Raw genomic sequence first — 13,223 nt, forward strand, 5'->3', positions numbered from 1 at the left:
GTTCATAACTGTGAAATTTTCTTCAACTCTCTGGTTTATTTTAACCTGCGACGAGTCTATGTAATTTTCCTGCGTCCTTATGGTTTTTATGGTCTTGCAGCCTATTTACCTGTTGACCAGCCAGGCCAACAGTCACCCAGCCCTTCTCCCTCTTGTCATGTTGCACTGCAAACTGTTTGTAGTTGTGCTTATCTAATAGGTCTCCTCAAACAACTCTAGTTTCTTACTCCTAGTACTTCCCTTCGTTTCACCTCGAGGTCAGATACCAGTTATGCTTCAAGTTTCTGAACCTGGTTTAGAAGCTCTTTCCTAACAACATAAAAGGTGCTTATAAAATGTACCTTGTTATGGTAACCTTAAATGACTCCTACAGAGCTGTTTGAGTAATGACAGTACCTTTGTTCAATGCAAAGTACTCCCTTATACCTCTCCTAATCACAACATGATAAAAGCCATGCTCCAGCATCTGTGGTGGGAGATACCAGGTGGGTGGCAAGCAAGAGACTGTAAGAAGAGGTTGCATGGGATGGACAAGGCAGGTAAGAATGCAGATTCTTGCAGCCTTCCTTAGTATCCTCCTTCAGGGACCATGTGGGAGAATGTACGGGGCTTTTAACTTGTGTCCAATTTGGAGGGGGCCAGTGGACTCCTCTGAGGCTATAACACAAGTGAGCAGAGACCTGCAGCACACGGAGGAAGGCCTGGCTCAAACCAGCAAACTGGCTCAGCTTTGAACATAAGTGTGTTCTCGATTTCTTTGTGGCCAACAAACGCAGAGGTAGAGAAGTCTCAAGCCATCAAAGCAACACTTTTTTGTTCCCATACCACCGATGTGTTACACAGATCAGCATAAGCACATGCAACTTGCAGTACAGACTTCCCCTATTTACATGCTTCTGCAATTTGGACGCTTACACATGACTTTCAGACAGGGTGATACTGACCTTTAAGGCAGTCTGTCTATGCCAGAAGAGCTGGTCTGACAGGTCAGTGTGTAGGCCGCTTTTGTGGCTGTTTGTGGGGCTGTTTTAAAGTCTGGTAGGATTGTTTTTACTGATGATTTACCTAACATTGCCTCAAACATTGCCTACACAAAGCACAAATGTATGCAATCGCCATGCAAAACACCTATATAGCCAGTCTTTACAAATTCTAAACTACCCCTATTCTTCTTTAATTATGTGATTCACCCATGGGGAGCACTCTAATTTTGGTGCCAGAGTCTATTTTCTATCCTAGTCTCCGAACCTACTTTCAGACCCATGTAGAAGGCTGTTTCTCACTGGCAGAATATTGCTTCAAATTGTAGCAGATTGATGTGCCAAAGGTCACTGGAGTGATGTAAAGCTGTCAAAAAGTTATAATTTCTTGCTAGTGTATTGGCAAATACTCCAGGGTTATAATGGGCAAGAAACATATCACTGTGATAGTGTAAACACTGTATTCAATCACATGTAGTGCTGTAGATACACATCCTTTGCATACGTCCACCAACCAGTGTTGGGCTCAGAGTGTTACAAGTTGTTTTTCTTCGAATAATCTTTTCGAGTCACGAGATCGAGTGACTCCTCCTCTTGGTGATAGTGCGCATGGGCATTGGTTCTTTGTTAGATTGTTTTCTATCCACCATCGGTTTCGGACGTGTTTCCTCTTGCTCTGGTGAATATCAGTTTGGTATCTTTCCAATTTTAAATTCCATCTTTCTATCAACGTTGGGATAGTTTTTGATCGCATATTCCATACTTTTACTAGCCGATCTGAATTTTATCATCGGGTCAATTTAACACCCTCCACATTCACGCCATTCTTGGGCCTTCTTCGACAACTGTGGTTGGAGAATGATAGGCTAATGGAACATACTCTGTTTCAGTTCTGGCCTGGGTGTCACTCAAAATTTCCATGCACGGATCAACACTTGGTGTGTAATTTTTGTCTGTCCCCAGATCTCAAAGAGGAGACCTGTGATGCCTGTAGGTCTTTTTGATTCAAGAAGACCCTCCGGGACCGAAGAGCGCATCGGTTAGAAATGGCGTTGAAACAGATGACCCACCTGACATCTTTGGAGAAGATCATGCGCAGTAAGAAGTTGGACACCAGGCAGCCCTTTTGATTTGAGACTCCAAGTTGGACCAAGATTCAGACATTGAGAGTCAATCCATCCCAGTGACCCAGTAAATGAGTACACCAGCATCCCACCAACCTCTAAAAGGGCAGCCTTTTCAGGACCCTGTGCCTCAGATCACAGATGGGGTGGGGAGCTCACCTCACCAACCTTACCATACAAGGGATCCCATTCAACAGACTTATCACCTCAACTATTTGGAGTTTCTAGCAGTCTTTCTAGCACTCAAATCATTCCTGACACAAATCTCTCACAAAGTGGTGTTAGTTTGTACAGACAATATGACATCAATGTATTATCTGCACAAACAGGGGCTACACACTCATCTCAATTGTCCCTTCTAGCTCAGACATTTTGGAAGTGGGTGATTCACAATCACATTCAATTGCTGGCTGAATATCTCCCAGGAATGAAAATCAGTTAGCAGACCTGTTAAGCAGGATACAGCAACAAGTCCACGAATGGGAAGTTCACCTACAAGTACTTCACAATACCTTCGCCACTATGGAACACCAGAAATAGATCTCTTTGTCACCACAGAAAACTAAAAATGCCAAAACTTAATATCCAGATACCCACACCCTCAGTCCAAGGGCAATGCTCTATGGATAAATTGGTCCGGGATATTTGCTTACGCTTTTCCATCTCTCCCACTCATTCCATTTCTGTTACGCAATTTAAAACAAACATCACTCACCATGATCCTTGTAGCTCCCACATGGGCACGTCCACCTTGATAGACAACACTATTGGATCTGTCTGTGATTCCCCATCACAAACTTCCCAACAGACAAGACCTTTTGCCTCAAAAGAGAGTTCAATTCAGACATCGAGACCCCAAGACACTCGATCTTGCGATTTGGCTTCTGAAGTCATAGAGTTTGGGTATTTACAACTTCCTTCTGAATGTATGGACATTCTTAAAGAGGCTTGCAGACCTTCAACTAGACAATGCTATGCTGCTAAATGAAAACGTTTTTTACAATCCTGTCAAACTAAAAACATTGAGCTACTCAAACAGTCAGTACAAGACATTGTTTGTTACTTGTTACTTGCTACATTTACAAAAGGCAACTTTAGCATACTCTTTTATGAGATCTCACTTAGCAGCTATAGCTGCTTATCTCCAAAGCAGACAACATATTTGTTTTGTTTAGAATTCCTGTTATTAAGGCATTTATGGAAAGATTGAGTTATTCCACCTAGGGTTCCTCCAGCTCCAGTATGGAACCTTAAAATTGTCCTTGCTAGACCTATGGGTCCACCATTTGAACCCATGCATTCGTTCTCTTTGCAATTTCTTCCATGGAAAGCTACTTTTTTTGGTAGCTATGACTTCATTAAGAAGAGTATGTGATATACAAGCATTCACTTTAGAGGAACCATTTTTCCAGGTACATAAAGATAAAATAGTTCGTAGGACAAACCCTAAATACCTACCTAATGTAGTTTCACCATTTCACATTAATCAATCAGTTGAGTTGCCTGTCTTTTTTCCCACAACCAGACTCAGTTGCTTAAAGAACTCTCCATACACTAGATATTAAAGTGCTCTTATATAGTACATTGACAGGACAAGAAGTTTTAGAAAATAAAAACAACTTTTTGTAGCTTTTTCAATGCCTCACAAAGGTAATCCATTTTCAAAGAATGGATTAGCTACATGGATAGCCAAGTGTATTCAGACTTGTTATCTTAAAGCTATAAGACTATTGCCAACAACTCCTAAAGCACACTCTACCAGGAAAAAGGTGCTTCTAAGGTGCCGCTACTTGGCCTACACCACACACATTTACTAAACACAGTTGTGTAGACTTTTTAGCTGGTCAACAAATGTTGGTCAAGCAATCCTTAGGACACTTTTTCAAGCTACTCCAATGCCTACAGGCTAGCCACCGCTTATTTGGAGGGGATTGCCTACCAATCTATGCAAAGAATGTGTATCTAGAGTTACACAAGCCATTGAATGGAACATGTTACCCACCTAGTAGGCATCTATTCGTGGCATGTTGTGCTGTAGATTCACATGTGCCCTCCCCAGAAGCCTGTAGTTGTTGTAGTACAAAATAGTGTCAATATGTTTATACACGGCATGGCCAGCTCTTTGTACTATTTATATATATATATATATATATATATCAGGTCATCAGGAGTTCTGTTTTTCTTTCATTTTCTTTGTTGTCTGCAGATTGTTTATCCACAAGATCTTTAGAGTACCTGAGTGCTGACGCCTTTGGCTTGCACTTGCATGTATTATTTGAAGCTTTGATGTTGATATAGTTTTCCAAAAACATGTTGAAGTTGTTGAGAAAGGTGTTGGTCATCAGTGGAGTTGAAGCTGAAGAGTTCAAGCTTTAGGATGTCTTTGACAAGTCTTTGAAAGATCTAAAGGTTTGGCCTTCTCATTTGTCTCGCTCTTAGTTTGTGGTAGCACGAGGAAGGAGGAGATGGGCATGGAGAAGTCAGGGCTATGGACAGCTTACTTTGGATAGTTGATGATGTTGAGAAGACAAGTGAGGATGTGGCCTTTGGAGTGTGTTGGCTGTGTGACATGTGTGATGTCACTTTGTTTTTCTGAGCTTGTGTTGTCTGGGAGGTTGAAGTCACTCAAGAGGGTGGTGTGGGCATGTTGTGCCACTGCCTGATGTCCCTGTTTGTTGAAAATATGGAAAGTGCAGCCAGAAAAACATTCAGTAAAAATAAAGCAATGCTCTTCTACACCTGGAATTTGCTAAAATGCTTTAGTTCACTGAAAAGCACAGAGATAAAAGAATAATCACAATTTGTTTTTACTTAACAGCGTTGTTGCGGTTGATCAGTGGAAGATGTATGTCTGCAATCCAGTGATGCTGAAAGCAGTGAATTTACGGATCAGCATCTAAGGAAGCTTCTTGCTGCAGCCTTTTGAACACAACTTGCAAATGTTAGAGCTAAATATATCTTCTAGGTCTTCCCATATGGTATTTCATAATGGCTGCTGCCCTTTTGTGGATTGTACATCTGCTGATTTCCTAAAATTGGACTCGGGGGAGGTAGTCTTGTGCTTTTGAATCTGTGGGATTTAGCTGCTGTTACGAAGCATAATTTCCCATTTATTTCTTTTTTAAAAAAAGGTTTCATTTTAACAAAATCTAGTAATTTACTTTTATTTTTTAATGCTCATTAATTTTCCTGATCAAAAGCTTCCTGCACAGGACAAGTCCAGCATCTTATGATGATATTCTTAGTTATATTTTTTTTCAAGCTCTAGCAGTGAAAACCTGCACTTCAGGCAGAAACCTGCCTATTGGGGAACCCAAAAATGAGCTGTTGTTTGGAACGTGACCATAATATTGTCTGCAGTTTTTCATCTTCTAATATTGAGGTGGTGCAATGGCCATGTATACCAGGATAGCAAAATCCCAATTATTTTCAGCGACTGGTTCTTGGTAACTGAAATAGAGACTACTTTCTTGACGTGCACTTTTAAAAATGCATTTATGTTTTCCCTGTGACCGTACTAAAGAAATTTTAGCAATAAGGTGACACAATCACTTGGAAATTCACTGGCAAAGGTATTGGTAAGCACCAATGTCCTGTAGGTTTTTATTTTTATTTGCAGCACTTTGCATGGGATCAGTGACCCTGCTTTATTCCCTTTCTAGAAAGACCAGAGCTGAATACATCAGTCATAAAAATGTTTTTGCAGTAAAATGGGTGCCACAAATAAATATTCATTTAAATGGAGAGTCAGATTGGGGAACAAAGTGAAAATGTTATTTTGCCTATATGCACCTGTCTTTCCTAGAATTAAATTGTAGTTCACAGATTCATATTTAATTTTACTTGACTGACCAAAGGAAGATGTATCACACCCACAAACATCCATATGGAAACCCACATACTGAGAATGTAACATGTATATGAAGTGCCATACAGTTTGTTCCTTTTTGTGAAATAATGCTGCTGTAATACACCTTGCCTCTTAAGACTATTCTGTTTGGCTTAGTTTAACTTGTCTTGTCACAATACTGTATGAGGCTGGCAAGGTAGAAACATTTGGATGTAAGAGAGAAGACACAGCAACTTGGTCTCCGCTGTAGGCCATCTTTTCTTGATTGTAAACCTGACTCTAGTGTACAACAATAGGAACACAGGATCCATGTACACATATGTAAAGATACATGGTTGCGATTAAAACTTTATTTATTTTTTGGTGAATTTCAAACAAAGTACATTCCTGGTTGGTTATACAATTAATGACCGCATGTTACCATGCCTTCTGAATAGTATACGGTTTCTTCCAGGGTAAAACAGAAAATGTGATGGTTATTTTACTGTGATAAATTGTGCCTATCTACTGTCACCTGAGATGTAATATTTTAGTGTGCAGTCATTGTATGTTCTATAGATCCTTCAGTGGCATGATGTATGTAGCATGTGTGCAGCAAGGTGGAATATACTTTAATTTTCGACAGCCAGAATCTGCTGCTTCGTTGTGTTGTTATTGTTATATCATGTAAAAGCTGGTTGCCATGCTCCGTTTGTGCTGGACTCAGTGGGGAATAATATAAAAGGCAGTCACATTCCTGGTTGATACTGGAGAAAAGAAAAGCGTTGGTCACCTAAGCAAAACATCAAAATAATAATGGTTGGACAAAAAACTGATGTAAAGCAGGACCCTATCAAAATAAAGAAAAGACGTGGTGTGGAAGGCAGAGGGATTTGTTTACACAGAACTCTCAGATGTCAAATTTCCTGAAGATGTAATGGGTGTTTACAAAGGGAGACCTTTCATAAACACGACTTTCTGCCATGCCTTCTTCTAGCATGTAGTACATGGCCAATCAATGAGTCCTCCTGATTGTACTTGCCAAGCAACAAGTGAAGGTCTAGAGCCTCCAGTGGATTTTATTTAGTGTTGTCTACCTTGGTGTAGTCAGTGTGATTTGAATGTACCTCATTACCATAAATGAGAAAAACAAATGTAGAGTGGTAGGAGCAAAGAGTGAACGTTAGCAGTGTGGACCTGGGGGAGACATCACAATGTACAGTAAACTCATTGCAGCAATAAAATAACCAACATTTGTTATAAACATAGTAAGTATATATTCTACTTAAAATGGGAGGAAAAGCATTTAGGCTTAGACTATAAACAAACAATGTGACTATGTACTGAAACAATTCTGTGCTGCATTGATTTTCACTTGTGCAAGTGAAGTCCATGCAACACCTAAACTGCAAGTTGGTGTGTGGCAAGCAGACAGTCATTCTTTCTTTTTACTCAGTCTCTTTCTGAGGTAAGATGTAGTGTTCTGGGACATAGAAGACTGCAGGCTCCAGGCATGTTTAATAAATCCAAAGATTTTTTTCCAGTAAGGAGACAGCGTCCATCATCATCACCACCACCACTCAGCTGCAGATAGGGCTCCAAATGACTCGCTAATATTCAAACTACAACATTCCTGGGCAGAATTCTGAATGTCAGCACCTTTTATAAGCCAATCTACTGTGAATGAATATACTACATTGACTATTCTTTCGCCAAACCTATACACAGAAAAACAGGCAAAATAAATCCCAACAGCATGAACCACTTAAACCTCCCCCCCCCCACACACACACACATCAAACTAACAACAAGAAACAGATATCTCTCTTCAAAGGAAGATACATATAAAATATGAACACAGTAATTTGATTACGATGAACACAACAATTCAATTCCTTTAGTGTGCAGGAATAACTAGTTTCCTCATACTCCTATGGACAATGCAGTTATTAACATCAGGAATTTCTGTTATTTTGCTGTTTGCAATCACACTTTTCTCTCTCCTTTTCACCTCCTCCTCAGTCAACTTGATCACATTGCTGACATTACACCATTGTTTACCACCAACTCTAATGGCAGTCCCACACACTTTGTCAGCCACCACAGGATCACTAAATATGGGACTCTCTTTAGAAATGTGCCCTGCTTTCCTGATACAGACAACAACTCCCACATTGACAGAAAATATCCTTTTAACTCTATTCCTTTTAGAAAATCTTCCCTTTGTTTATTTTGTGGCACCTCAACGCTGGATCTCACCACTTCATTCAACACAACTCTGTTCCCATCAGAGTTGTCAATCACTTCAAGCAACTTAATCATTCATGCAAGACTTACTTTAGAAATAGGTTTCCTTCCATTAAATAACTGGAACGGTGTGACCCCAGTAACTGAATGTGATATGCTGCTATAAAATCTTAACATAGTCCTGAAGCACTTGACTCTTCACATTTGCTGGCAACTGCACATTTGACACATTCAGGCACAACTCTCTTCATCCTTTCAACCAAACCTGGGATGCTAAAACAAGCTTGACAGATGCTTCACTCCATTCTTATGAAGAAATGCTTCCATCTCATGGCTCACAAATTGTACCCTGTTTACATATAGCATGCACTTCGGAAAGCCTTCTCTGGAAAACGTCCTTGAGATGTTTTCCACTACAAACCTTATTTCAGGCCGCTAAAACAATGACATATCTAGGCTGTACATACAAAGTATTAATGGGACCTAATCGATCAATTCCAATTTGCTCCCTTGGCCTACTCGGTAACTCAGTAGATTTTGTTGGTGGCACCCTTGTAACAACACTTTTCTCGCTGCTGGCACATCTATAACAGTTCTTGATCACCTCACCAACTTCCCTATCCACCGCAGACCACCAGAAACTCAATCTCAACCAGCACTTTGTTAATGTTGAACCCAGATGTCCCTCATGACCAATGTTGATGATATCCCTCCTCAACTGCTCACCATCCTTACAAAACGGTTGCGCAGCCCATATCAACAGCCCCTCTCTAGGTCAACCCTCACAAACGTATTTCACAACCTCCTGTAAAACAACATCCAATTCAAAAGCTTGTCTCCATTCCTTTTCAGCAATAATGCTAGCAGACTCAACATCAACAGTGGCAATAAAGCAGGATTCAGACTCCTCTTTAGCTAGCTATCTATTACACTTCCTCTTGTATCCTCAATAGGATATTTGGATAAATAGTCTGCCCTCTTATTCTTCCCTCCTTGTATGTGTAAAATGTCAAACTGTTACTGTAACAATTTAGAAGATAGACGAGTAGTCTGCGGAGTATAATTCTTTACATTACTCCTACTTAGTATAAAAATGTTGTGGTTTTTAATCCGTAAAAATCTGGAAAGTCCTTCTCCATAAATATTCTCTGCACGTCTCCATCCCCTCCCCCCCCCAACACACAACCAAGCAGTTCCTTTTTGACAAGCAAATCAGCCATTTCTGGACTTCACAAGGCTATGGAAGAATATACTTTCTCGTCATTACCACATTTCTGGGTATACATGGCACCCAACCTCTCATTACTAGCGTTCCCTGTGATGCCACAAAGTGAAGGACTGTATGGATAAGAGCCCGAACAACAAAAACTAAATATTCTCCCTTTACCCACTGAAATGCCCTTACGCATTCCTGATTCTATATGGAAACTGTCTTTCTTCAACATTCTCCCCAGACAGTCCAGATGTGATGCATACTAAGGCAAAAATATTTAATCAAACTCCGTGTCCTAAAAATTACTTTAAGCTTGTTTCATCCTTGGGTGATTTTACATTTATTAACTCAATTAGACCTGGTCATGTGAAACACCATCAGTAGATACTACATGGCGCAAATACTCAACTGTTCCTTTCTGAAACTTACATTTGCCCTTACGTAACACTACTCTTTCTTGAAAAACCAAGAACACCTGTCATAACTCTGTCTTGCTCATCTCTGTTATACCCCAAAAAAACTTTTATACATTTCAGCATCTGTTTGAACTACGGAAGCCACTGCTGCTGGACCAAACAGCATTCTGGTGTACTGATTAATTCCAAACTGATTTACAAAAGCAGTGAAATGTGATTCTGGCTCTAGTTCAACCTGATGATAACCTGCAGATAGGTCCAACTTTAAAAAAAATAAAAAAACACCGCTTAGCATATTCAAAATGTCAATGATCCTGGGTAATTGATGTAAATCTGTCCAAAGTTCACGATTAACTCTCCTAAGGCTAGCACAGACCCTAGGTTCCCCTGACTGCTAAAGAGCCACAACCAATGGAGAAACCCAAAGGGAGGACTTAATAGGCTTAAAGATGCCCTGGTCAGATAACCGTTTCAAGTGAGCCTCTAAATCATCTGTTACACTGAAGGGCACTCCAGGCACCTGAACACCTAGCCTGCCACTTGCCTGTGGCTTCCAGTTCCTGCTTTTCCAGATTGATCCAGTGACACCGCAGCTGTCTGGGTTTTCCCGCCGGTGTTTTCCTGACCGGGTTTTCCCAATCAACATTCTTCCCACCAACAGAAGCCCCGCTCACCCGAGGACCTACTTAATGCAGACCGCACCACAACCACATCAGTAGGCGCCTGGACATCTAGCCCGCCGCATACCTGTGGCTTTGAGTTCCTGCGCATGCAGACTGATCCATTGATACCACAGCTGCCAGTGGTATCACTGTTCTTTCCGCCCACCCCAGGACCTACTTAATGCAGGCCGCAGTGCGATTGCATGGAGGCTGCGAAATAGGCACGCGCTGGTGCGCCAAAGGCAACCCCATCCGTGTCTGGACAACGCCCAGCACTAAGACCCCTGGCCCTGCCTCGCCCCGAAGATAAACCTGTGCCGACCTGAACACCTTCGATCCCGAACGTGGCAACCACTGCGCTGACCCACACTCCACTTTAGGACCCTTTATCTGCACCCACTGTTATTTCACCTGCCACAGCACACACACCAGCCCCACCCGAACACACCACCTGAACAAAAACAGCAACTCTCATGTGCCCTTCACAGCACACGCTCACTATGCAAGCATTCCACTGAATTATGGGACCTCATTGCCACCCTCGCACCCAACATCATCTTCCTCACCGAGACCTGGCTCAGCCCCACATCTGCTGCAGACATTGCCACAGCGATTCCCATATGGATACAAAATCACTCACCAGGACCGCACCAACAAGCCCGAAGGAGGAACAGCCATCATCCACAAAGAGACCATACAGTGCACCACCACCACCACCGACAACACCACCACCCCCTTGGAACATCTCAACTTCAAGCTCCACCTGGGCAACAAAACAACCACCAGAGGCACCGTCGCATACCGACCCCCAGGCCCGCGCTCCAACTTCTTCAAACCCATCACAGACTTCATTGCGCCCCTTAGACTCTAAGGACTACATCTTCCTCAGCGACTTTCCACATCGATGACCCCAACAACACTGCACACCTCCTCGACAGTATGAGCAGCCTCGGATTGACCGAGATCGTCCATGACCCAACAGGTGATCACGCTGGACCCCACTTTTACCTCCAGCAACTGCGTCAAATGCAGCCATGTTACAGAAATCACATGGACCAATCAGTCCATCATCCACTTCAGCATCTCCAGCCTCCACACCTCCACCTCCAAGATGACCAGTGCCCCCACTGGAGGTGGAACTAAATCTCAGAGTCCAGTTGGGCGGATGCTCTCAACACCTCCAACCCCACTACCCCCACCAACCTTGAACAGGAAGTGAAAAACTTCAACACCTGGATCACCACTTGCACCAACGGCATTGTTTCCATCAAGAGCAACATCCAGAGAAAATCCTCCAAAAAGGCCAGCTGGTAAACCCAAGAACTCAGAACAGCGAAACAAGATAGCAAACAGTTGGAGAGGAGATGGGGCACCAGTAAGGACACCTCCGACAGACCAGCTTTCAAGACCCCCCTCAACCTGTATCACCGCCTGCTGAGTGTAACAAAGAAGACAGCCCTTGCCACACTCATCGAAACCAGCGGTGCCAGTGAAAACATCACACCCTCACAGGAGCTGTGTGACAACCTTGTCCATGTCTTCCACAACAAGATTGCAACCATATACAAAACCTTTGAACCCCAACCCACACCTACAGACTTCCTCGACAGATATGCCACCACTGTAATTGACACGAACCACATACTGACCACCTGGAACATCCTCTCCACCTAGGACATCACCTCCACCATGAAATCCATCCACTCAGAAGCTCCCACAGACCCATGCCCAAAATCTCCCTGCTTCCATTCCCAGCAAAGGTACTGAAAAAGATCATCAACAAGCAACTCATTACATACTTGGAGCAGAGCCAACTACTCGATGCCTCCCAATCTAGCTTCTGCAGCAGTCACAGCACCGAAACTGCCCTGATCGCAGCCACCAACAACATCCGAAACCTTCTCGACTGAGGACAATCTTTGATCCTTCTCGACTTCTCGGAAGCCTTTTAAACCGTATCCCACCAAAAGCTGATCAAAAGACTCACCACGTGGCATTCAAGGGTACAAGCTCACATGGCTCACCTCCTTCCTCACCGCAAGAACCCAGATCATCTACCTCCCACCTCCGAACCCAAGGAGGTCACCTGCGGTGTCCTCCATGACTCATCCTTCATGACTCATCCCTCAGCCCCACGCTCTTCAACACATATATGACCCGGCTGGCCAACTTCATCACATACCACAGTCTCAACATAATTTCCTACGCAGACAACATGTAACTCATCCGGTCACTCACCAACGACCCCTCAACCACAAGAACCAGCTTCCACAGATGCATGACAAGCGTTACTGATTGGATGAAGAACAACTGCCTGCAGCTGAACACAGACAAGAGAGAAGTACTGATCTTTGGCAACACATGGAATGACTCCTGGTGGCCATCAGACCTAGGACCCACACCCACTCCCTCCAACCACGCCAGAAACCTCAGAATCATCATTGACAACATGCTCACCATAAAATTACAGATCAATGCTGTCTCTTCTGCCTGCTTCCTCACTTTGCGCATGCTATGTAAGATTTTCAAGTGGCTATCTTTACACACCATACACACCGTTACACAGGCCCTCATCACCAACCGACTGAACTACGGCAACACCCTCTGTAGGAATTGCCGCGCACCTCCTACAGAGACTTCAGACCATACATAAAGCTGCAGCCAGATATATCCTCGGCCTTCCCCAACGAACCCACATCACGCTCCACCTCAGACAAGTCCACTGGCTCGCCGCACAGAAGAGATACCAATT

At 42.9% G+C, this 13,223-nt stretch overlaps 1 protein-coding gene across 10 annotated transcripts in view; it reads left to right on the forward strand.

Moving 5' to 3' along the window:
* The window catches only part of MAP7D2 (MAP7 domain containing 2), a 361,083-nt gene extending 354,498 nt beyond the window's left edge, over positions 1 to 6,585 (forward strand). For all 10 annotated transcript variants that reach the window (XM_069204676.1, XM_069204677.1, XM_069204679.1 and 7 more), the window contains one exon: positions 4,923 to 6,585. The gene's annotated coding sequence lies outside the window, so the exon portion shown is untranslated. The remainder of the gene's footprint in view (positions 1 to 4,922) is intronic.
* Positions 6,586 to 13,223: the final 6,638 nt, after the last annotated feature.

This window comes from Pleurodeles waltl, chromosome 8 (assembly GCF_031143425.1).
Source record: "Pleurodeles waltl isolate 20211129_DDA chromosome 8, aPleWal1.hap1.20221129, whole genome shotgun sequence".
Classification (NCBI taxonomy): domain Eukaryota; kingdom Metazoa; phylum Chordata; class Amphibia; order Caudata; family Salamandridae; genus Pleurodeles; species Pleurodeles waltl.